Below are 23352 nucleotides of genomic sequence, written 5' to 3' on the forward strand. Positions count from 1 at the left end.
GATGTGGAGATGACAAATGTCAATATTTTATTTGTAATAGAACGTAGATGACAGATCAAACGTTTAATCCGATTAAATGTATCGTTTTAAAGGAAAAATACGTTGATTCCAATTTTCACGGTGTCAACAAATCCCCAAAAAGTTGGGACAAGTAGCAATAAGAGGCTGGAAAAAGTAAATTTGAGCATAACGAAGAGCTGGAAGACCAATTAACACTAATTAGGTCAATTGGCAACATGATTGGGTATAAAAAGAGCTTCTCAGAGTGGCAGTGTCTCTCAGAAGCCAAGATGGGTAGAGGATCACCAATTCCCACAATGTTGCGCAGAAAGATAGTGGAGCAATATCAGAAAGGTGTTACCCAGCGAAAAATTGCAAAGACTTTGCATCTATCATCATCAACTGTGCATAACATCATCCGAAGATTCAGAGAATCTGGAACAATCTCTGTGCGTAAGGGTCAAGGCCGTAAAACCATACTGGATGCCCGTGATCTCCGGGCCCTTAAACGACACTGCACCACAAACAGGAATGCTACTGTAAAGGAAATCACAGAATGGGCTTAGGAATACTTCCAGAAACCATTGTCAGTGAACACAATCCACCGTGCCATCCGCCATTGCCAGCTGAAACTCTACAGTGCAAAGAAGAAGCCATTTCTAAGCAAGATCCACAAGCTCAGGCGTTTTCACTGGGCCAGGGATCATTTAAAATGGAGTGTGGCAAAATGGAAGACTGTTCTGTGGTCAGACGAGTCACGATTCAAAGTTCTTTTTGGAAATCTGGGACGCCATGTCATCCGGACCAAAGAGGACAAGGACAACCCAAGTTGTTATCAAAGCTCAGTTCAGAAGCCTGCATCTCTGATGGTATGGGGTTGCATGAGTGCGTGTGGCATGGGCAGCTTGCATGTCTGGAAAGGCACTATCAATGCAGAAAAATATATTCAGGTTCTAGAACAACATATGCTCCCATCCAGACGTAATCTCTTTCAGGGAAGACCCTGCATTTTTCAACAAGATAATGTCAGACCACATTCTGCATCAATCACAACATCATGGCTGCGTAGGAGAAGGATCCGGGTACTGAAATAGCCAGTCTGCAGTCCAGATCTTTCACCTATAGAGAACATTTGGCGCATCATAAAGAGGAAGGTACAACAAAGAAGGCCCAAGACGATTGAACAGTTAGAGGCCTGTATTAGACAAGAATGGGAGAGCATTCCTATTTCTAAACTTGAGAAACTGGTCTCCTCGGTCCCCAGACGTCTGTTGAGTGTTGTAAGAAGAAGGGGAGATGCCACACAGTGGTGAAAATGGCCTTGTCCCAACTTTTTGGGGATTTGTTGACACCATGAAATTCTGATTCAACATATTTTTCCCTTAAAATGGTACATTTTCTCAGTTTAAACTTTTGTTCCGTGATTTATGTTCTATTCTGAATAAAATATTAGAATTTGGCACCTCCACATCATTGCATTCAGTTTTTATTCACGATTTGTATAGTGTCCCAACTTTTTTGCAATCCGGTTTGTAAATAAAACTATTGTTTAGAAATAGAAAACAGAAAATTGGCATGTGCGTTTGTATTCACCCCCTTTGTTAGGAAGCCCATAAAAAGCTCTGGTGCAACCAATTACCTTCAGAAGTCAAATAATTAGTGAAACGATGTCCACCTGTGTGCAATCTAAGTGTCACATGATCTGTCACTACATATACACACTTTTTTTGAAAGGCCCCAGAGGCTGCAATACCTAAGGAAACCAAACACTGCCATGAAGACCAAGGAACTCTCCAAACAAGTAAGGGACAATGTTGTTAAGTACAAGTCAGGGTTAGGTTATACAAAAAATATCCAAATCTATGATGATCCCCAGGAGCACCATCAAATCTATCATGACCAAATGGAAAGAACATGGCACAACAGTAAACCTGCCAAGAGACGGCCTCCCACCAAAACTCACGGTCCGGGCAAGGAGGGCATTAATCAGAGAGGCAGCAAAGAGACCTACGGTAACCCTGGAGGAGCTGCAGAGTTCCACAGCATAGACTGGAGTATCTGTACATAGGAAGATCAATAAGCCGTACGCTCTATAGAGTTGGGCTTTAGGGCAGAGTGACTAGAAGAAAGCCATTACTTTCAGCAAAAAACAAAAAGGCACGTTGCGAGTTTGCGAAAAGGCACGTGGGAGACTCCCAAAATGTATGGAGGAAGGTGTTCTGGTCTGATGAGACTAAAATTAAACTTTTAGGCCATCAAAGAGATGCTACAGATGGATCTGGCTATGTTGGAGGTGATAAGAACATAGTCCTGTCACTTTACAATTGACTATTCAGTTTAGAAAAAAAAGTTTTCCCTAAAATGACGAAAATTGGCTTCTACCTCATATTTTTTTTTGCGTTCCTCTAGATCAACTTGCAGGATAAGGCCTCATGTGCCAGCCATTCCGTACATTGGGAAATGTGCATGAGGCCTTACAGGCTGAACCGGATGGAGAGATGTCTTTTTCAGCCTTGCAAACTGTGTTAAATTACTTTGCGTTAAAAAGAACAAAACCATTACAGCAGTGTTATCTTCATTGGAAAATCAGAAATATTATGTGTGCAAGCTTTCAGAGCACAGAGGCTCCTTCATCAGGCAGAAGTACAAATTAATGACTGGGAGAAAGGTACAACATTTAAAAGATGTTACACATTTGTACATGGGGTGATACATCACCAACATAAGACAGAACAATAAAACTATAGTTATTGTTACAGATAGACTTACATTACAGAGGAAACAAAACAGGCTGGTTTTGAGAGCTCCATTTATATAAGCGGGCATCTAACGCAAGTTTGCGCGTCACGTGTTTGATTTAGGTGTGTGTTTGTATAAGTGTGCGACTTTAGATTAAGTGACTTCAGTCTCAGGGAGTTCAGTGGGGGACTGCAGTAAATCAGTTTCTTATTACTGCGTTATATTGTATTTTTCGCTTTCATTGTGTAATCCCCATTAGTATGTGTTCCATAATTGACAGCGCAGTCCAGTGCACATCTTGTCTGATGTATGCAGTCCTGGAACAGCCGTTCGAGGGTGTATATCATTGTTCAAATTGTGAGCAATTTACCTGTTTGGAATCACAAATTAAATATCTAAACGGGCGAGTTTTTAACACTGAGAGCCGTTAACAATTTGGAAAAGAGTTTGCTGCTCACTGATCAAGCACTCTATGGGGAAGATGTCGGGAGGGTGAAAGCGAGGAGGCTGTGGAAAGTGAGGTAGCTAGCTGGGTAACAGTTAGAAAGCGGGGTAGAGGGAAGAATGCCAGGGAGGCTAGCCATGATCTGTCGCACTCCAACAAGTTTGCACAGTTGGCAGATGAGGGGGATGTCAGTTCATGGACAGCACTGCTGCAGCTGAACACTTCCTGTGCCAGTCATGGGAATGTCAGCTCCAGTAAGCAGAGTACCAGGAGAGCAGGGCAGGCCAGACAGGTGCTAGTAGTGGGAGACTCTATTATTAGGGGTACAGAAAGGGCAATCTGTCACAAAGACCGTGATCGCCGAACAGTGTGTCGTTTCCCTGGCGCTAGAGTTCGACACATCGCGGATCAGATTGACAGATTACTGGGAGGGGCTGGAGAAGACCCAGCAGTCATGGTTCATATCGGAACCAATGACCAAGTTAGAGGAAGGTGGAAAGTCCTTAAAAATGATTTTAAGGATTTAGGTCAAAAGCTTAGGGTAAGGACCTCAAAGGTAGTGTTTTCCGAAATACTGCCTGTACCACGAGTCACACAAGAAAGGCAGTGGGAGATTAGGGAGGTAAACAAGTGGCTCAAGAACTGGTGTAAGAAAGGAGGGCTTTGGGTTCCTGGAGAACTGGGCCGACTTCTCTCTTGGCTACAGGCTCTATCGTAGGGATGTGATGCACCTCAGTGGGGAAGGGGCAGCTTTGTTGGGGGAGAAGATGGCTAGAAGGTTGGAGGGAGTGTTTAAACTAGGGACTGGGGGAGGGTAATTACATTATAGGAGGGGAAGATAGTGCAGATAGAGACCGGGGGCAAGGTAATGGGACTGGGGGAGGAATGGATGGAGGGACTAGAACAGTTCAGAAGAAAAGGTGTAGGGTAAAAAAAATATACGTAAACCTCTTAAATGTATGTATACTAATGCCAGAAGCCCGACTAATAAAACTGGGGAACTGGAATTAGTGATGTGTGAGGAGGACTATGACATAGTGGGAATAACTGAGACATGGCTACATGATAGCTATGACTGGGCAGTTAATGTACAGGGTTACAGTCTGTTTAGAAAGGATCGCCAAAACCGGAGATGGGTAGGGGTCTGCCTTTATGTAAAGTCCTGTCTAAAGCCCACAGTCCGAGAAGATATAAGTGAGGGACATGAACATGTGGAGTCACTATGGCTAGAAATACATGGAGGCAAAAATTATAATAAATTACTAATAGGAGTTTATTATAAACCACCTAATATACGAGAGTCCACAGAAAATCTACTACTAAACGAGTTAGACAAGGTGGCAAATCATAATGAGGTGGTTATTATGGGGGACTTCAATTACCCAGATATAGACTGGGAAAATGAAAGCTGTACATATCATAAAGGAAACAGGTTCTTGGCAATAACCAAAGACAATTACCTTTCCCAACTGGTTTAGGACCCGACTAGAGGGGCGGCCATACTGGACTTAGTATTAACTAATAGACCTGACAGAACAACAGATGTGCAAGTTGGGGGACACCTGGGAAATAGTGACCATAAAGTAATAACCTTCCAATTATCCTTCAAATGAGTGTTTCTACAGGGAGGAACAAAAATACCAAACATCAAAAAATCTAACTTTAGCCATAGTAGAGGCCATAGGCTAACTGGGATAAAGTCCTCAAAAATAAAAATACTGCCACAAAATGGGATATTTTTAAAAGCATCCTAAAATCTAATTGTGAGAGGTACGTACCTTATGGCAGTGCTTCTCAATTATTTTCTGTCATGCCCCCCCCCTAGGAAGAAGAAAACATTTCGAGCCCCCCGCGCGACTGTAAATAGTATCATTTGTCTATAAAATTGTTATAAGTACACCTCTGCATAACACTGTATCCTTATTAACGTATAAGAGAATAAAAAAAGAAAGAAATGTGGATCGGACACACACTTATGGGGGGATCTGTGGATGACGGACACTTATGGGGGGATCTGTGGATGACGGACACTTATGGCGGGATCTGTGGATGACGGACACTTATGGGGGGGATCTGTGGATGACGGACACTTATATTGGGATCTGTGGATGACGGACACTTATGGGGGGATCTGTGGATGACGGACACTTATGGGGGATCTGTGGATGACGGACACTTATGGGGGGATCTGTGGATGACGAACACTTATGGGGGGATCTGTGGATGACGGACACTTATGGGGGGATCTGTGGATGACGGACACTTATGGGGGGATCTGTGGATGACGGACACTTATGGGGGGATCTGTGGATGACGGACACTTATGGGGGGATCTGTGGATGACGGACACTTATGGGGGGGATCTGTAGCTGGCACTGTTACAGGGGGATCTGTGGCTGGCACTGTTATATATGTGCCATCCACAGACCCCCCACCCCTTAACTGTGCCATCCACAGATTCCGTGTGCCCGCCGCCGCCGTTTAAAGTTATTAAACATGCCCCTCTCACTCCTAATAGTACCGTATATCCGAATTTCTTCTTTATAATGCCGGCAGGCGGGCCGGGCGGCCGGCGCGTCCCTCAGTGACGTCACTTGTCTGCGCCGCCTGCTTCATTCATAAAGCAGGCGGCACAGGCACGTGACATCACTGAGGGACGCGCCGGGCCGCCCAGCCTGCCTGCCGGCATTATACAGAAGAAATTCGCACACCACAAAGGCCGGCCCTGAACGAGCCCCCCTTTACGGAGCCTGGACCCCCCCTGGGGGGCGCGCTCCACTATTTGAGAAGCACTGCCTTATGGGAATAAAAGGTTAAGGAACAAAAAGAAACCAATGTGGATGAATAGAACTGTAAAGAAAGCAATAAATGACAAAAAGAAAGCATTTAAATCACTAAAACAGGAGGGTAGCGAGGAAGCACTGAAAAACTGTAAGGAAAAAAATTGAATATGTAAAAAACAAATAAAAGCCGCCAAACTAGAGACCGAGAGATTAATTGCCAAAGAGAGCAAAACTAACTCTAAAATGTTCTACAATTATATAAATGGTAAAAAGTATGTGTCGGCCCTCTACAGAGCAATAAGGGGGGAGTTGCAGAGAGCGACGAGGAGAAAGCAAAGCTATTAATTATTTTTTTCTCCACTGTATTCACTGAGGAAAATAAACTGTCAGATGAAATGCAGAATGTATAAGTAAATTCCCCATTAAAAGTGCCCTGTCTGACCCAGGAAGAAGTACAACAGCGACTTAAAAAGATTAAAATAGACAAATCGTCAGGGCCAGATGGCATACACCCCCGTATCCTAAGATAATTAAGTAATGTCATAGCCAGACCCTTATTTCTGATATTTACAGACTCTATACTCTATGTGGTGCCAATATTAAAAAAAAAGTGCAAAAACAGACCCCGGAAACTATAAGCCGGTAAGTTTAACATCTGTTGTGGGTAAACTGTTTGAAGGTTTTCTAAGAGATGCTATTTTGGAGGATCTAAATGAAAACAAGCAAATAACATCATATCAGCATGGCTTCATGAGGGATCGGTCATGTCTAACTAATTTAATCAGTTTCTATGAGGAGGTAAGTTCTAGACTTGACAGCGGCGAATCAATGGATGTTGTATATTAGGAGAAAACGTCTGTATGTGGGTAAGTAACTGGCTCAATGATAAAAAACAGAGGGTGGTTATTAATGGTACACACTCAGATTGGTTCACTGTCACTAGCAGAGTACCTCATGGGTCAGTATTGGGCCCTATTCTCTTCAATATATTTATTAATGATTTTGTAGAAGGCTTGCACAGTAAAATATCAATTTTTGCAGATGACACTAAACTGTGTAAAGTAATTAACACTGAAGAGGACAATATACAGCTACAGATGGATCTGGATAGATTAGAGGCTTGGGCAGAGAAGTGGCAGATAAGGTTTAACACTGACAAATGTAAGGTTATGCACATGGGAAGGAATAATGCAAATCACCCGTACATACTAAATGGTAAAACACTGGGTAACACTGACATGGAAAAGGACCTAGGAATTTTAATAAACCGCTAAGCAGTAAAATTTAGTGTCAGGCAGCTGCTGCCAAGGCCAATAAGATAATGGGTTACATCAAAAGGGGCATAGATGCCCGTGATGAGAACATAGTCCTACCACTTTACAAATCACTAGTCAGACCACACATGGAGTACTGTGTACAGTTCTGGGCTCCTGTGAACAAGGCAGACATATCAGAGCTGGAAAGGGTTCAGAGGAGGGCAACTAAAGTAGTAACACGTTTTATTATTATATTTTGAGATATTATAGGTCCTCTTATCAATATTATTCTCTCTACAGTCAATTTCCGGACCCTTTTAAAATATACTTTTTATTATTTACCGTATTTTTTGCTTTATAAGATACACTTTTTCCCCCCCAAAAGTGGGGGGGAAATGGCAGTGCATCTTATAAAGCGAACACTGCCATGTTTACTTTGGTGACGCTGATACATCGCAAGCCGCGATGTATCAGAGCGGTGGGAGGAGGGGACGGAGGCTGGCAACACTCGTGGTGGGGCCCGATACAGTCACTGTACTGTAATACATCAGGCCCCGCTCACGGCAGTTTTCATATGTAAAGTCTATAATCTTCAAGCAGTATCTCTGCTTTAAACTGGGGCAATCCTCTGTAGTAGTACAACTCACTATGAAAGCGGCAGGCAGGGCGGCAGCGTAACCTTGCGATGCTCACTCATTCACGCTCCTCCCACTTCATTCATGAAGGAGGAGCAGGAGCGTGAATGAGTTAGCATTGCGAGGTTACGCTGCCGCCCTGCCTGCCGCTTTCATAGTGAGTTGCACTACTACAAAGAATTGCCCTAGTTTAAAGCAGAGATACTGCTTGAAGATTATAGACTTTACATATGAAAACTGCTTCATTACACTCTGCTTTCTTCTATACCAGTACTCACTATGAAAGCAGCGGTCCAGCCGGTGCGTGACGTCAGTCACTCTGTCATGCTCCTCCCACTTCATTAATGAAGCTGGCAGGAGCTTGACTGACTGAGTGAGTGACGTCACGTGCTGGCCGGACTGCTGCTTTTATAGTGAGTACTGGTATAGAAGAAAGCAGAGCCATTAAAAGATTTTACATATAAAGTCTACTGTGTGCCCTGTGGTGTAATGGGGGTCACTAGATTCTGTATGGTTTCACCAATATAGATGCTATTATTAGGGCACTTTGTGTATTGTATCGTGTACGCCACATTGGCTGATGCACATGAGAAAGTGTCAGTAATCTTGTAGTCCCATTGTATGTTCGGTATGTGGACCGTGTCTATTGATAATATGTGGATACAGGTTTTACATTTCTTACTGTTATATGGGAACATGCTAATTTCTGATGGTGATAACAGGACATTCTAACTAGGAGATTTCTCTAAGGGGTTTTGCAATTACAAAAAATAATTTACACCAACATTCAACCGTACTCCATTATGTAAGTAAGATGAAGAAGCTCTAGGTGCGTTGACTCCTTAAGCATAATTGCAATCTATGACCTGCAGTCCGTAGCAATAGATGTCTGCCTCTCCTTCCCCTTCCCAGTGAAGCATCACAGATCCAAGCCTGCTTGAAGCCCTGCTGTAAAAATCGTGCTTTAAGACGCATAGATAATACCTGAAAAGCCCAGCAAAATATGTTGGCACCATAAAAGTGAGTAAAATAAAAATGTTATGGATCTGTAGTAAAGACTACTAAATAAGAAATCTACTTAAATAAATCATTCTCCTTACACCCAAATAGTGCCAAAGTTAGGCAGATTGCCTTTCTATCTCACCATGTGGAGCTGTAGAATACTGCAGAATACTAAATCTACTAAGATAAATCCCCCTCCTCACTCCTAAATAGTGACATAGCTAGAAAGCCCAGTTGATTGCACAATGTAAGAGGTACATTATATGGACAGTCCTGGCTTTATAGGCAAACTAGATATTCAGGCACCTTGGAAGGCTGGGTAGTACTTTCTGTAGTGTCAGTGCAATGGTACCATTTAGTATCCCTGCACACATACTGTACAGGGGAGGTTTTGTAAGAAGCTGCTGAAGTTTTGCAGTCCCCCATCTTTCACAGTGCTCTGAGTGTCCATTAAAGTTAATGTAGTGTTAAAGGGATCCTGTCACCATGAAAATGTGTAGTAATTTGCAGGCAGCATGTTATAAAGCATGAGGAGCAGAGCAGATTAATATATAGTTTTGTAGGAAAAGATATTATTTTTTGCCCTATAAGATGCACTTTTTTTCCCCCTGCAAAGTGAGGGGAAAATGGCAGTGCGTCTTATGGGGGAATACTTATAAGCACTTTGATAAAAACCGCACAACAATGATTTTGCTACTGAGAGAAAAACATGTGATTTATGCTAAAATGAGCGCGCTGATTCCAAATATAAAATCGGAATTTGCCATCTAAATTTTAACCCCTTAAATACCCTGGGATTTTCCATTTTTGCGTTTTCATTTTTCACTCCCCGTCTTCCCGTAGTCCTAACTTTTCTATTTTTCCATTTACATAGCCTTATGAGGGCTTATTTTTTGCGGGAAAAGTTGTAATTTTTAATGCCACCATTTACGGTTGCATACCATGTAGTAGGAAGCGGGAAAAAAATTCCAAATGGGGTAGAATTGGGAAAAAAGGTTTTTACTTTTTTTTTTTTTAACACTGTACACAATGCGGTAAAATTGACCTGTTATCTTAATTCTCCAGGTCAGTACGGTTACAACGATACCACACTTGTATAATTTTTCTTGTGTTTTAATACTGAAAAAAAATATTAAAACCTTTGAGGCAAAAAATCTTTTTTTTTATAACCATTTTATGACCCCTAAATGAGTATACATGAATAATGGAAGCTCTTAGCGCACATACGTGTCGGGCCCATCTACCAGGCGTCAAGGTGGCTTCCGCAGATGGGTCCCTATCACTAAAGAAACTGCCTCACTTTGGACTTACTTAAGCCTACAATATTCAGGGCAGTGTAGGAACCAGCTACAAACGTACTCTGCTCAGAAGTCCCAGGTAGATGGGCGTGTCCTGTCTAAAAGGGGTGCCACCCCCAATATATTGCAAGAAAATTTAGACTAAAACCTTCAGAATCACAGGTGCATATCCATGAAGCAAACATAATTACAAAAAACAAAATGGCTGCACACCATTATATATACAAACAATAGAGCTAAGAAATGGAGGTCATGCTAGATAAAAGTGTTCCATTATTCATGTATACTCATTTATAGTCGGTATTGTACCACTTTTATCTAGAATGACCCCCATTTCTTAGCTCTATTGTTTATATATATAATGGTGTGCAGCCATTTTGTTTTTTGTAATTATGTTTGCTTCATGGATATGCACCTGTGATCCTGAAGGTTATAACTTTTTTGTAGTAATGTGTACAGGGCTTTTGTGACAGCTCATTTTTTTGCGGGACGATCTGTTCTTTTGAGTGATGCCAATTTGAAGTGTGTGCGACTTTTTGGTCACTTTTTATAAAAACATTATTGGGTAGTTGAAGTGACAAAAAATGGCAAATTGGCTGTTTTTATATCCATTTGCCGTATGCCTTTAATATTGTTATATTTTAATAGTATGGGCATTTTTGCACGCGGCAATGCCCTTGATGTTTATTTTTTTTATTGTTTCAGTATTTTTTTTTAATGAAAGGGGGGTGATTTGAACTGCCAGTTTTTGAACTTTTTTTTTTTGCAAATTTTTTTTTTTTTACTTTTTTTTAAACTTTTTTTTAACCACCTCAGCCCCCATGGCTTAAACACCCTGAAAGACCAGGCCACTTTTTACACTTCTGACCTACACTACTTTCACCGTTTATTGCTCGGTCATGCAACTTACCACCCAAATGAATTTTACCTCCTTTTCTTCTCACTAATAGAGCTTTCATTTGGTGGTATTTCATTGCTGCTGACATTTTTACTTTTTTTGTTATTAATCGAAATTTAATGATTTTTTTGCAAAAAAATGACATTTTTCACTTTCAGTTGTAAAATTTTGCAAAAAAAAACGAGATCCATATATAAATTTTGCTCTAAATTTATTGTTCTACATGTCTTTGATAAAAAAAAAAATGTTTGGGTAAAAAAAAAAATGGTTTGGGTAAAAGTTATAGCGTTTACAAACTATGGTACAAAAATGTGAATTTCCGCTTTTTGAAGCAGCTCTGACTTTCTGAGCACCTGTCATGTTTCCTGAGGTTCTACAATGCCCAGACAGTACAAACACCCAACAAATGACCCCATTTCGGAAAGTAGACACCCTAAGGTATTCGCTGATGGGCATAGTGAGTTCATAGAACTTTTTATTTTTTGTCACAAGTTAGCGGAAAGTGATGATTTTTTTTTTTTTTTCTTACAAAGTCTCATATTCCACTAACTTGTGACAAAAAATAAAAACTTCCATGAACTCACTATGCCCATCAGCGAATACCTTGGGGTGTCTTCTTTCCAAAATGGGGTCACTTGTGGGGTAGTTATACTGCCCTGGCATTCTAGGGGCCCAAATGTGTGGTAAGGAGTTTGAAATCAAATTCTGTAATAAATGGCCGGTGAAATCCGAAAGGTGCTCTTTGGAATGTGGGCCCCTTTGCCCACCTAGGCTGCAAAAAAGTGTCACACATGTGGTATCTCCGTATTCAGGAGAAGTTGGGGAATGTGTTTTGGGGTGTCATTTTACATATACCCATGCTGGGTGAGAGAAATATCTTGGTCAAATGCCAACTTTGTATAAAAAAATGGGAAAAGTTGTCTTTTGCCAAGATATTTCTCTCACCCAGCATGGGTATATGTAAAATGACACCCCAAAACACATTCCCCAACTTCTCCTGAATACGGAGATACCAGATGTGTGACACTTTTTTGCAGCCTAGGTGGGCAAAGGGGCCCATATTCCAAAGAGCACCTTTCGGATTTCACTGGTCATTTTTTACAGAATTTGATTTCAAACTCCTTACCACACATTTGGGCCCCTAGAATGCCAGGGCAGTATAACTACCCCACAAGTGACCCCATTTTGGAAAGAAGACACCCCAAGGTATTCCGTGAGGGGCATGGCGAGTTCCTAGAATTTTTATTTTTTGTCACAAGTTAGTGGAAAATGATGATTTTTTTTTCTTACAAAGTCTCATATTCCACTAACTTGTGACAAAAAATAAAAACTTCCATGAACTCACTATGCCTATCAGCGAATACCTTGGGGTGTCTTCTTTCCAAAATGGGGTCACTTGTGGGGTAGTTATACTGCCCTGGCATTCTAGGGGCCCAAATGTGTGGTAAGGAGTTTGAAATCAAATTCTGTAAAAAATGACCAGTGAAATCCGAAAGGTGCTCTTTGTAATATGGGCCCCTTTGCCCACCTAGGCTGCAAAAAAGTGTCACACATCTGGTATCTCCGTATTAAGGAGAAGTTGGGGAATGTGTTTTGGGGTGTCATTTTACATATACCCATGCTGGGTGAGAGAAATATCTTGGCAAAAGACAACTTTTCCCATTTTTTTATACGAAGTTGGCATTTGACCAAGATATTTATCTCACCCAGCATGGGTATATGTAAAATGACACCCCAAAACACATTCCCCAACTTCTCCTGAATACGGAGATACCACATGTGTGACACTTTTTTGCAGCCTAGCTGGGCAAAGGGGCCCACATTCCAAAGAGCACCTTTCGGATTTCACCAGCCATTTATTACAGAATTTGATTTCAAACTCCTTACCACACATTTGGGCCCCTAGAATGCCAGGGCAGTATAACTACCCCACAAGTGACCCCATTTTGGAAAGAAGACACCCCAAGGTATTCGCTGATGGGCATAGTGAGTTCATGGAAGTTTTTATTTTTTGTCACAAGTTAGTGGAATATGAGACTTTGTAAGAAAAAAAAAAAAATAAATCATCATTTTCCACTAACTTGTGACAAAAAATGAAAAATTCTAGGAACTCGCCATGCCCCTCACGGAATACCTTGGGGTGTCTTCTTTCCAAAATGGGGTCACTTGTGGGGTAGTTATACTGCCCTGGCATTCTAGGGGCCCAAATGTGTGGTAAGGAGTTTGAAATCAAATTCTGTAAAAAATGGCCAGTGAAATCCGAAAGGTGCTCGTTGGAATGTGGGCCCCTTTGCCCACCTAGGCTGCAAAAAAGTGTCACACATGTGGTATCTCCGTATTCAGGAGAAGTTGGGGAATGTGTTTTGTGGTGTCATTTTACATATACCCATGCTGGGTGAGATAAATATCTTGGTCAAATGCCAACTTTGTATAAAAAAATGGGAAAAGTTGTCTTTTGCCAAGATATTTCTCTCACCCAGCATGGGTATATGTAAAATGACACCCCAAAACACATTCCCCAACTTCTCCTGAATACGGATATACCACATGTGTGACACTTTTTTGCAGCCTAGGTGGGCAAAGGAGCCCACATTCCAAAGAGCACCTTTCGGATTTCACTGGTCATTTTTTACAGAATTTGATTTCAAACTCCTTACCACACATTTGGGCCCCTAGAATGCCAGGGCAGTATAACTACCCTACAAGTGACCCCATTTTGGAAAGAAGACACCCCAAGGTATTCGCTGATGGGCATAGTGAGTTCATGAAAGTTTTTATTTTTTGTCACAAGTTAGTGGAATATGAGACTTTGTAAGAAAAAAAAATAAAAAAATAAATAAAAAATCATCATTTTCCACTAACTTGTGACAAAAAATAAAAAATTCTAGGAACTCGCCATGCCCCTCACGGAATACCTTGGGGTGTCTTCTTTCCAAAATGGGGTCACTTGTGGGGTAGTTATACTGCCCTGGCATTCTAGGGGCCCAAATGTGTGGTAAGTAGGTAAATGACCTGTGAAATCCGAAAGGTGCTCTTTGGAATGTGGGCCCCTTTGCCCACCTAGGCTGCAAAAAAGTGTCACACATGTGGTATCTCCGTATTCAGGAGAAGTTGGGGAATGTGTTTTGGGGTGTCATTTTACATATACCCATGCTGGGTGAGAGAAATATCTTGGCAAAAGACAACTTTTCCCATTTTTTTATACAAAGGCATTTGATTAAGATATTTATCTCACCCAGCATGGGTATATGTAAAATGACACCCCAAAACACATTCCCCAACTTCTCCTGAATACGGAGATACCACATGTGTGACACTTTTTTGCAGCCTAGGTGGGCAAAGGGGCCCAAATTCCTTTTAGGAGGGCATTTTTAGACATTTGGATACCAGACTTCTTCTCACGCTTTACACTGATCACTTTTTGTCTTTCACTAAGTGATTGACAGGGGGCGATCAAGGGGTTAATTAGGATGATGGGGGTGATGGAGGGTGATCTGGGGCTAAGGTGTAGTGTTGGTGGGTACTCACAGTGAAGTCTGCTCCTCTGCTGGATCCAACCGACGAAAAGGACCAGCAGAGGAGCAGAGAAGCCATATAACAGATCATATTTACTAATATGATCTGTTATCTGGCTTCTGATTTGATTTTTTGAAAATCGCCAGCCTGCCAGCCAATGATCGTGGCTGGCAGGCTGGTGACGAAATACTTCTTTAACTTTTGCCGGCCCGCGATGCGCATGCGCGGGCCGGCAATGCACGAAATCTCGCGTCTCGCGAGAGGACGCACCGGCGCGTCCACCCAGAACAACAGGACCGCCGCAAAGACGCAATCCTGCGTACGGCGGTCCTGAGGAGGTTAAAGTCACCTTGTGAGACAATAACTGGCAATCATTAGATTGCCTATTGTGTTTATTGATGTCTATATAGACACCATTGAACACTTCATTTGCACTATATCAATACAATGATGCCACCTAGTGGCCTGTATTGGTATAGTCATCTAATAGGCACAGAAGCCTGCTGTTACTGGAGCAGAAGTGCGCGACTTCCGCTTCTGGACTGCGCAGATGCCGTTGTCACATTAGCAGAAACCCGGCAGCTATGGCGCCCGCTGCACGTTCGAGGGTTAAGGATTAAAGGGGTTAAGTTATACAGTACAGACCAAAAGTTTGGACACACCTTCTCATTCAAAGAGTTTTCTTTATTTTCATGACTATGAAGGCATCAAAACTATGAATTAACACATGTGGAATTATATACATAACAAACAAGTGTGAAACAACTGAAAATATGTCATATTCTAGGTTCTTCAAAGTAGCCACCTTTTGCTTTGATTACTGCTTTGCACACTCTTGGCATTCTCTTGATGAGCTTCAAGAGGTAGTCCCCTGAAATGGTTTTCACTTCACAGGTGTGCCCTGTCAGGTTTAATAAGTGGGATTTCTTGCCTTATAAATGGGGTTGGGACCATCAGTTGCTTTGAAGTCAAGGAGGCAGTTTTATCAGTAATTGACAGCTATCTCTGTAAGCACAGTCATAGAAGAAAGGCTTATTGATTTCAAAGCTCAGAATGAGCAGAAATATAAATTTCAAGTTATACTGAACCTTTTAACAAAAAAATATATATTAATCTCCTCTTGCTCCATAACATGCTGCCTTCAGCTTAGGCTACTTTCACACTGGCGTTTCTGGGTCCGCTTGTGAAATCCGTTTCAGGGCTCTCACAAGCGCCCAAAATGGATCAGTTCAGCCCCAAAGCATTCTAAATGGATAAGGATCCGTTCAGAATGCATCAGTTTGGCTCCGTTGCGCCTGGAGGCGGACACCAAAACGCTGCTTGCAGCGTTTTGATGTCCGCCTAACGATACAGAGCCAAACGGATCCATCCTGACTTACAATGACGGATCCGTTTTCACTGACACAATATGGTGCAATTGAAAACTGATCTGTCTCCCATTAACTTTCAATGTAGGTTAGGACGGACCCGTTTTGGTTTAGACTTTTTTTTTAAAGAATAATGCAAACTGATCCGTTCTGAACGGATACAAGCGTTTGCATTATCGGTGTGGATCCGTCTGTGCAGATACAAGACGGATCCGCATCGAACGCAGGTGTGAAAGTAGCCTGAGAAACCACGTTCAACATGACAGGTTCCCTTTGAGTCCCTCCACTCTCCTGAACTTCCTGTTTGCAAAGGTTATTTCTCCACAACAATCTGTGACTTTCCCCGCTCATGCCAGGTCTTAAAAAAGGGCGTGGTGTGGGTGGGTAAAGGGGCGGACCAGCAGGACTGTCTAATTTATCATTTTCTACGCCAGCAAGGAATCTGGCATACATTTAGACTGGCGATGGATGCGCCCAAGTTATGTAGAGGTGGATCCAGCGCATGGGTTATTAAGACTAGTGTCTAAAAGCCGATCTTAATAAATAACCCTCTATATCCTTTTAAGGGTCCACATTCACACGTCCATAAGGGTTTTGCTATTCCGCAAATTGCGGATTCACAAAACACGGATACCTACAATGTGCGATCCGCAATTTGCGGACCACACATCACAGACACTATAATAGAAAATGCCTTTTCTGGTCCGCAATTGCGGACAAGAATAGCACATGTTCTATTTTTTTCAGGACCGGAATTGCGGATCCCGAAAAAACTGATGCGGATCCCGAAAATGCAGATTCGCATCCGTTCCAGCCCCATTTAAAGTGAATGGGTCCGCACATTTCGGAACAAATGCGGACCCAAATTACGGATGTGTGAATGGACCCTAAATGTGAGTATAATAGATCATTTGCATTTTTTTATGCTGGAAGCAGTCTCCGCTATTTTTTCATTTCATCCACCATGACAGCATACAAGGAGATTGACCCTTGACCTCTGTAGGGGCAGGAACCAAGAGAGATTAAATTGCCACCTCCCACCAATGTATCCTGCCCTACATTGGCCAGGTATGGGAGAGGCCTGAACCATCCAAGCGATGAACATAGCATCTTTATTTCTTTGTTTCGATGCTCAGGTCGGTGATATCAGGAGCATGACCTGATGATGTCCTCTGCCCCCATGCGGTCTGGACCAACACTGAGCTGCTGGAACATGTGGCACTCGCTCCTGTTAATCAGGAGCCTGTGGCCTTCATTACTGGATGTAAATACTGTGTCCTGACTTCCCTTTTCCTCACTATGTGAAACCAGCAGGATGTCGCCGGCGTGTGACATCAGCACAGGGGGCAGAGTCAGAGCGCTTTGTGTGTACCTGGAATTTCACTACTGCGCTCAGGATGTGACATCAGACACCACTCCTGGGGATATATGTAATGAGGAAGCCATGGAAGATCTGAGGTCTGCTACTCTCTACTATGTCTGGCATGGGATTGGAGACCCTGGTGGCCCGCATGAATGGCTCAGACCCTCCATCTGCTACATCCTCCATGAGTTCCCCATAGGGGAAACATTTTGTATCCACACATATGACATATGTATCTTGGGGCTGAGATATGTTTGCTCTCTCCTTTTTAATAGCGGGATAAAGAGACCAGAGCAAAGTCCAAATCTCTGAAGTGTGCAACTTGATTAACAAAATTACTGGATAATTAACGTCCAGACCAATTATGGAAGATGATTAAATTTCTGAGGGTCTAGGGGCTTCTAGGGAGTTCAGAAGTAGACTACTGTTTGACCTGCCTGAGTTTGAGGATTCCTCCCAATTACACGATCCTATGGAAATAAAGCCAGATTGTTTACCAAGAAAGTCATGGGAAGCTGTTATGTATAGTGTTAAAACTAACATAACTGCTACATCCATGGCTAGAGCCATGTATCTACTGTTAAACAAGCTTGATAGCCACCTTACAAAAAAAAAAAACTCCCAGAGAAGAGATAATTGAATCTATCCCTCTCTTATGATCAGCTACTATCTTGGCAAATACTTCAGCTGAATCAGTGAGATTTGCAGCTAGAGTTGGATCCTTATTAGTGATGAGCGGCAGGGGTCATATTCGAATAAGTAACTTAAGCATAGAGGAATCATGACTTCAGATGGTAAAAAAAGACGAATATTCTAAAAAACAAATATATTCGATATAGTGCTATATATTTGTTTTTTAGAATATTCGTAATATTCTAAAACAAGAATATATACCGAATATTCGGAAAAAAAAAACGAATGTAGGGCAATTTAGCTTATATAGTGCTATAATCTTTTTTTTTTTTTTATACCTTCAGATGATAAAAAAATTACAACTATTAGACAAAGAAGATTATAGCACTATATTAGCTAAATTGCTTTATATCCGGTTTTTTTCCTAATATTCGTTATATGGCTATATATTCTTGTTTTAGAATATTAAGAATATTCAAAAAACAAATATATTCGATATAGTGCTATATATTTGTTTTTTAGAATATTCGTCATTTTTCCCATCGTAAAGTCATGATTCCTCCCTGCTTAAGTTGCTTGTGGGCCAATGACTCATTGGCCAAGAAGCAGGGAGGAATCATGTTTTCAAATGTAAAAAAATGGCGAATATTCGATATAGCGAATATATAGCACTATATTTGAAATATTCGCGAATTCTCGAAGTTGCAATATTTGAGATAAATATTCGGAATTCGAATATTCGCGCTCAACACTAATCCTTATCCAATTCCGCAAGAAGAACTTTATGGGTGAAATCTTGGCCAGGGAAAAATTTCACTTTTTCTGAAGAATACATGTTTGGTCCTGTACTTGAAAAAATTCTAGTAAAACCAGCTGACAAAACGAAGTTTCCTGAAAAGAGGGAGATTAGGAAACCGCTCTTTTGCCGTTACAACACCCAGAGTAGATCTTATAGAGGGTTCCTTCCTAATACAGGATAAACAAACAGACAAGAAGTGACACCAGAGAAGGAAGGCTAAAGAACTTTCTAGCACAGTGGGAAACCTAAGCTCAAGTTCTTGAGTTTTAAAAGTCATGTCAGGGATGCACAATAGAATTTTTTTCAGCCCCTCCAAGAATATTTCAGATTACCACCCACAATGTGGGTACATAATCAGAAATCTGACAGGGAGTTCAATACATTAGTGCCTACTTCCAAGGTAGAACTAGGGGAAGACTACTATTCAGAGGAAGAAGAAGTAGAAAATCCCTTTATTGTCCCTCAGTGGGGAAATTTTGGCATAGCAGGAATCACAATTAATACAGAAGCAAAATAAGAGTAATTAGAAATTAAAGAGTAAAATACAAGAAAAACATAACACAGAATTTACTTTAAAAATTCACTACTGGGTTTCTGGGAACAGTGGTGGTTATAAATCCTAATCGCTGCTGGGAGGAAGGACCTCCGATAACGTTCCTTCGTACACCTAGGATGCAGCAGTCTGTCACTGAAGGAGCTCTCCAGCTCCACAACAGCTTTGTGCATGGGGTGGGAGACATTGTCTAACAATTATGTTAATTTTGTTACAGTTTTTCTGTCACCCACCTCCTGCACTGGATCAAGGGGACAACCTAGGACAGAGATGGCCTTCTTAATGAGCTTCTCTAATCTCTGTCTCTCGGCCACAGATAAGCTGCTCCCCCAACAAACAACACCATAGAATATGGCTGATGCCACCACTGAGTCAAAGAAGGTCTTTAGGAGCGTCCCCTGCACTCCAAAGGACCCCAGTCTCCTCAACAGATAGTCTGCTCTGAGCCTTTTTGAAAAGAGCATCAGTGTTATGGCTCCAGTCCAGTTTGTTGTTCAGGTGAACACCCATGAATCATAAGAGTCCACCACCTCAATGTCCTTCCCCTGTATGTTCACCGGAACCAAAGCAGAGGGCCTGTGTCTGCGGAAATCCACAACCAGCTCCTTGGTTTTGCCTGCGTTGATCTGGAGCTGGTTCCCCTGACACCAGTCCACAAAATCCTTTGTCCCCTGTCTGTACTCTGAGTCGTTCTCACCTGTGATAAGGCCGACTATGGCAGAGTCATTAGAGAACTTCTGTAGGTGGCAGCCTGGGGAGTTGATGGAGAAGTCTGTAATGTAGAGGGTTAAGAGGAACGGTGCCAGCAGATAAGCTTGTCAGAGACACAACCCTGAGATTCAACAAACTGTGGGCGTTCTGTGAGGTAGTCAAGTATCCAATGTGACATGTGGTGGTACACTCCTGCCATCTCCATCTTCTCCCTCAGAATTCCAGGTTGGATGGTGTTAAAAGCACTGGAGAAATGAAAAAATGTGATCCTCACAGTGCTTCCAGGCCTCTCCAGGTGAGTTAGAGCTCGGTGTAGGAGGTAGATGATGGCATCATCCACCCGATGCCGGTCTGGTAGGCAAACTGCAGTGGATCCAATGAAGAACTCACCAGGGGGCGAAGATGGTTGAGAACCAGCCTCTCGAGGGTCTTCATCAAGTGTGAGGTCAGTGCTACCGGCCTGTAGCTGCTGAGGTTTTTCGGGTGTGAGGTCTTTGGCACTGGTACCACACAGGAGGTCTTCCACAGCTGTGGAACCTTCCCCAGCCTCATGCTCACGTTGAACATGTGACCCATGATGCCACACAGTTTGTCTGAGCAGCACTTCAGGAGCCTGGAGCTGATGCCGTCTGGTCCTGCAGCTTTACACACCTTGATTTTCTGTAGTTCCTTCCTCACCTGGAGTGTGGTGAAGGACAAGGTGGGGAGGGGCGTGAACGATGATGTCCTCTGGTGTAGAGGGGGAGAGTGGTGGTAGGTTGCTAAGAGGTGAATAGGCAGTGATGGTAGTTGTGGGGGAAGAAGATGGGGGGGTGTTTGTAGCAGCATGGGGGATTGGGTCAGGCGAGGGGTGGGTATCTGATCAAGCCTATTGAAGAACTTGTTCAACTCATTAACCCACCCCAAGTCACCTGCTGTCACGGCTGAGGATGGGGGAAATCCTCAGCCGTGCAGTGAGGGAAGATGTCCAGTCGCTACTCGCCAGGAACACATAATCAGGGAGCAGGTCACCTCCTGTTGCATCCCTAACGCTGACCCTGTCTCCTACCTGCATGGGCCGACCTTGATGGTAGGAGGACCCATGCGCAGGAACCTCGGAGCCCTGACTTACCCTCCGACCGGTCCCTAGGCTAAGGAGCAGGGTAAGACAACCCACTCCTCCTAGGCACGGAGGAGCAGGAGTCTCACTGGGCAAGCAGCATGAAGAAGGGGGGTACATAAACAGGACTATGGATAAGACAGGTGAACCAAACAGTTCCACACAAACCTGTCTCAGCCTTGCTGACTGGAACCCGTGCTAAGGAAAGGCTGTCCACACAAAGGTAAACAGCACACACAGGGACCAGGACATCCATAGCTGCACAAAAACCAAAGACACAAGACATCAAACACATCACAGTATTAGAACTTATGACCGGAAGGGTGGCCCTTACAAGAAGATGGAAATCACAGGAGGCTGCAACAGCAAAGCATGACTGAAGCAACCTACTGAGCCATGCCAAAGTGAGAGGCTTTATAGGCCTAAGAGGCCACACCCAACGGTCAGACACACCCAGTGACATCACACACACTGGGAAGGGAGTTAACCCTTCCAGCACCACAGGAAAGGGAAAACACCAACTTAAAGGGAAAGTGTCCAACACAACAAACACACTGTGGTTGTTGCCGCAGGCAACGACATGGGTGGCAACCGTGTCCTGGGAGTCAGCCCCAAGGCCGGGACACTGCCACCACATGTACACAACGACAAACGTTGCCACGAGCAACCACAGTGCAGGAAAGGTGTCCGTGCACACCACACACTACACAGAGTGCACACAGACAAACAACAGTGCATACATACACGCACACAAACTCCAAAGGGACCGCACACAAACCTGTTGTCCGCGGCAACCGCACCTGAGGCAAACAACATCAAGCCTCAAGCTGTGGTTGAAACAACAACTCAAACCGCGGGCAACAGTATGTGGCTCCCAAGGAGTCACGGCCAAAACCGTGGCCGTGACACCTGCACTCTTTATTTAACCCGGTTTGTGACCTGAGATGGTTTTCAGGCTTTTCCAGTTCACATTATAAGGATGGAATTTGTGTATAAATGCTACTCTTTGCTGTTTGGTCCCCATGGTGTCCTGAGATGAAAGGTCAGTTCTAGCTTTATCCAAAATGGACCTAGGGTACCCTTTTTCACTAAATCTCTCAGACATTTCATGTAGTCTTTGGTCCTGTATTAGTGGGTCAGAAACAATCCCTCTAATTCTCTGGAACTGCGAATTAGGTATTGCTTTTTTCAATGAGGGTGGATGGGCACTTGTGAACTGCAAAATACTGTCCCTATCAGTCTCTTTCCTGAATAAATCAGTTGAGAAACAACCATGCTCATCTTTCATAACAACCATGTCCAATAAATGTACTTTCTGCTTGTCACAGGTAATGGTAAACCTCAAACCTTCACAAACCATATTCAGATATTCAAAGAAACCAGATAGGATCTCATGCAGCACCGCCCACATGCAAAAAATATTGTTTATAAATCTTTTCCAAATTATAACATTTTCTTGATAATGCATATTATTCCTCAAATGCCGACATAAACGCATTTGCGTAGGGCGGGGCCACATTTGATCACATTGCGGTTCCCCGTCGCTGTAGATAATAAGCGTCTTTAAGCATGAAATAATTTTCAAACAAAACGAAACATAGCATTTGCAGAAAAAATTCTTGTTGTATGTTAGAATAGTCACTTGTTAGCAACATCTCTGCCACTGCCTGAATCCCTTTCTCATGGTCTATCGATGCATAGAAACTCACAACATCTATTGTCACTAGCCAACTGTCCACAAGAATGAAATGGAGATCCGCAATAGCTAGCAAAAAATTGTTCCGTATCCAGTAGAAATGAGCGAGTGTTTTTTTTAGCAATAGTATAAACACCTTCTCCAAGTTAATTGATAAAGGAGACAATGTAGAATCCACTGAGGCCACAATGGGGCGGCCCGGGGGATCCAATAGTGTCTTATGCACTTTCGGTAGTACGTAAAACACCGGAGTAATAGGTGACTGTTTAATCAAGTAGTTCTGCAACTTGTCATCAATAACACCCTTAGCCCCGTAATGATTCGCCATTTTTATTATCTTCTCTTTAGTGGAGAAGACGGGGTCATATTGCAAACTCTCATAGGTATTGGTGTCACTCAGATGCATCACTTCTTGAACATATTTACTCTTGCCCATGATCACTATGGAACCCCCTTTATCAGCAGGCTTTATGATCAGGGATGTGTCCTCCATTAATGTTTTAAAGGCTGCCCTTTATTTAATGATTACGTTGTGGCACATCTGTAGATCACCTTGTTT

At 42.7% G+C, this 23352-nt stretch overlaps 1 protein-coding gene across 3 annotated transcripts in view; it reads left to right on the plus strand.

Moving 5' to 3' along the window:
* Nucleotides 1-23352, plus strand: part of VPS16 (VPS16 core subunit of CORVET and HOPS complexes) — a 558269-nt gene that overhangs the window by 298370 nt on the left and 236547 nt on the right. The gene's annotated exons all lie outside the window — the stretch shown is intronic.

This window comes from Bufo bufo, chromosome 7 (genome assembly GCF_905171765.1).
Source record: "Bufo bufo chromosome 7, aBufBuf1.1, whole genome shotgun sequence".
NCBI lineage: Eukaryota > Metazoa > Chordata > Amphibia > Anura > Bufonidae > Bufo > Bufo bufo.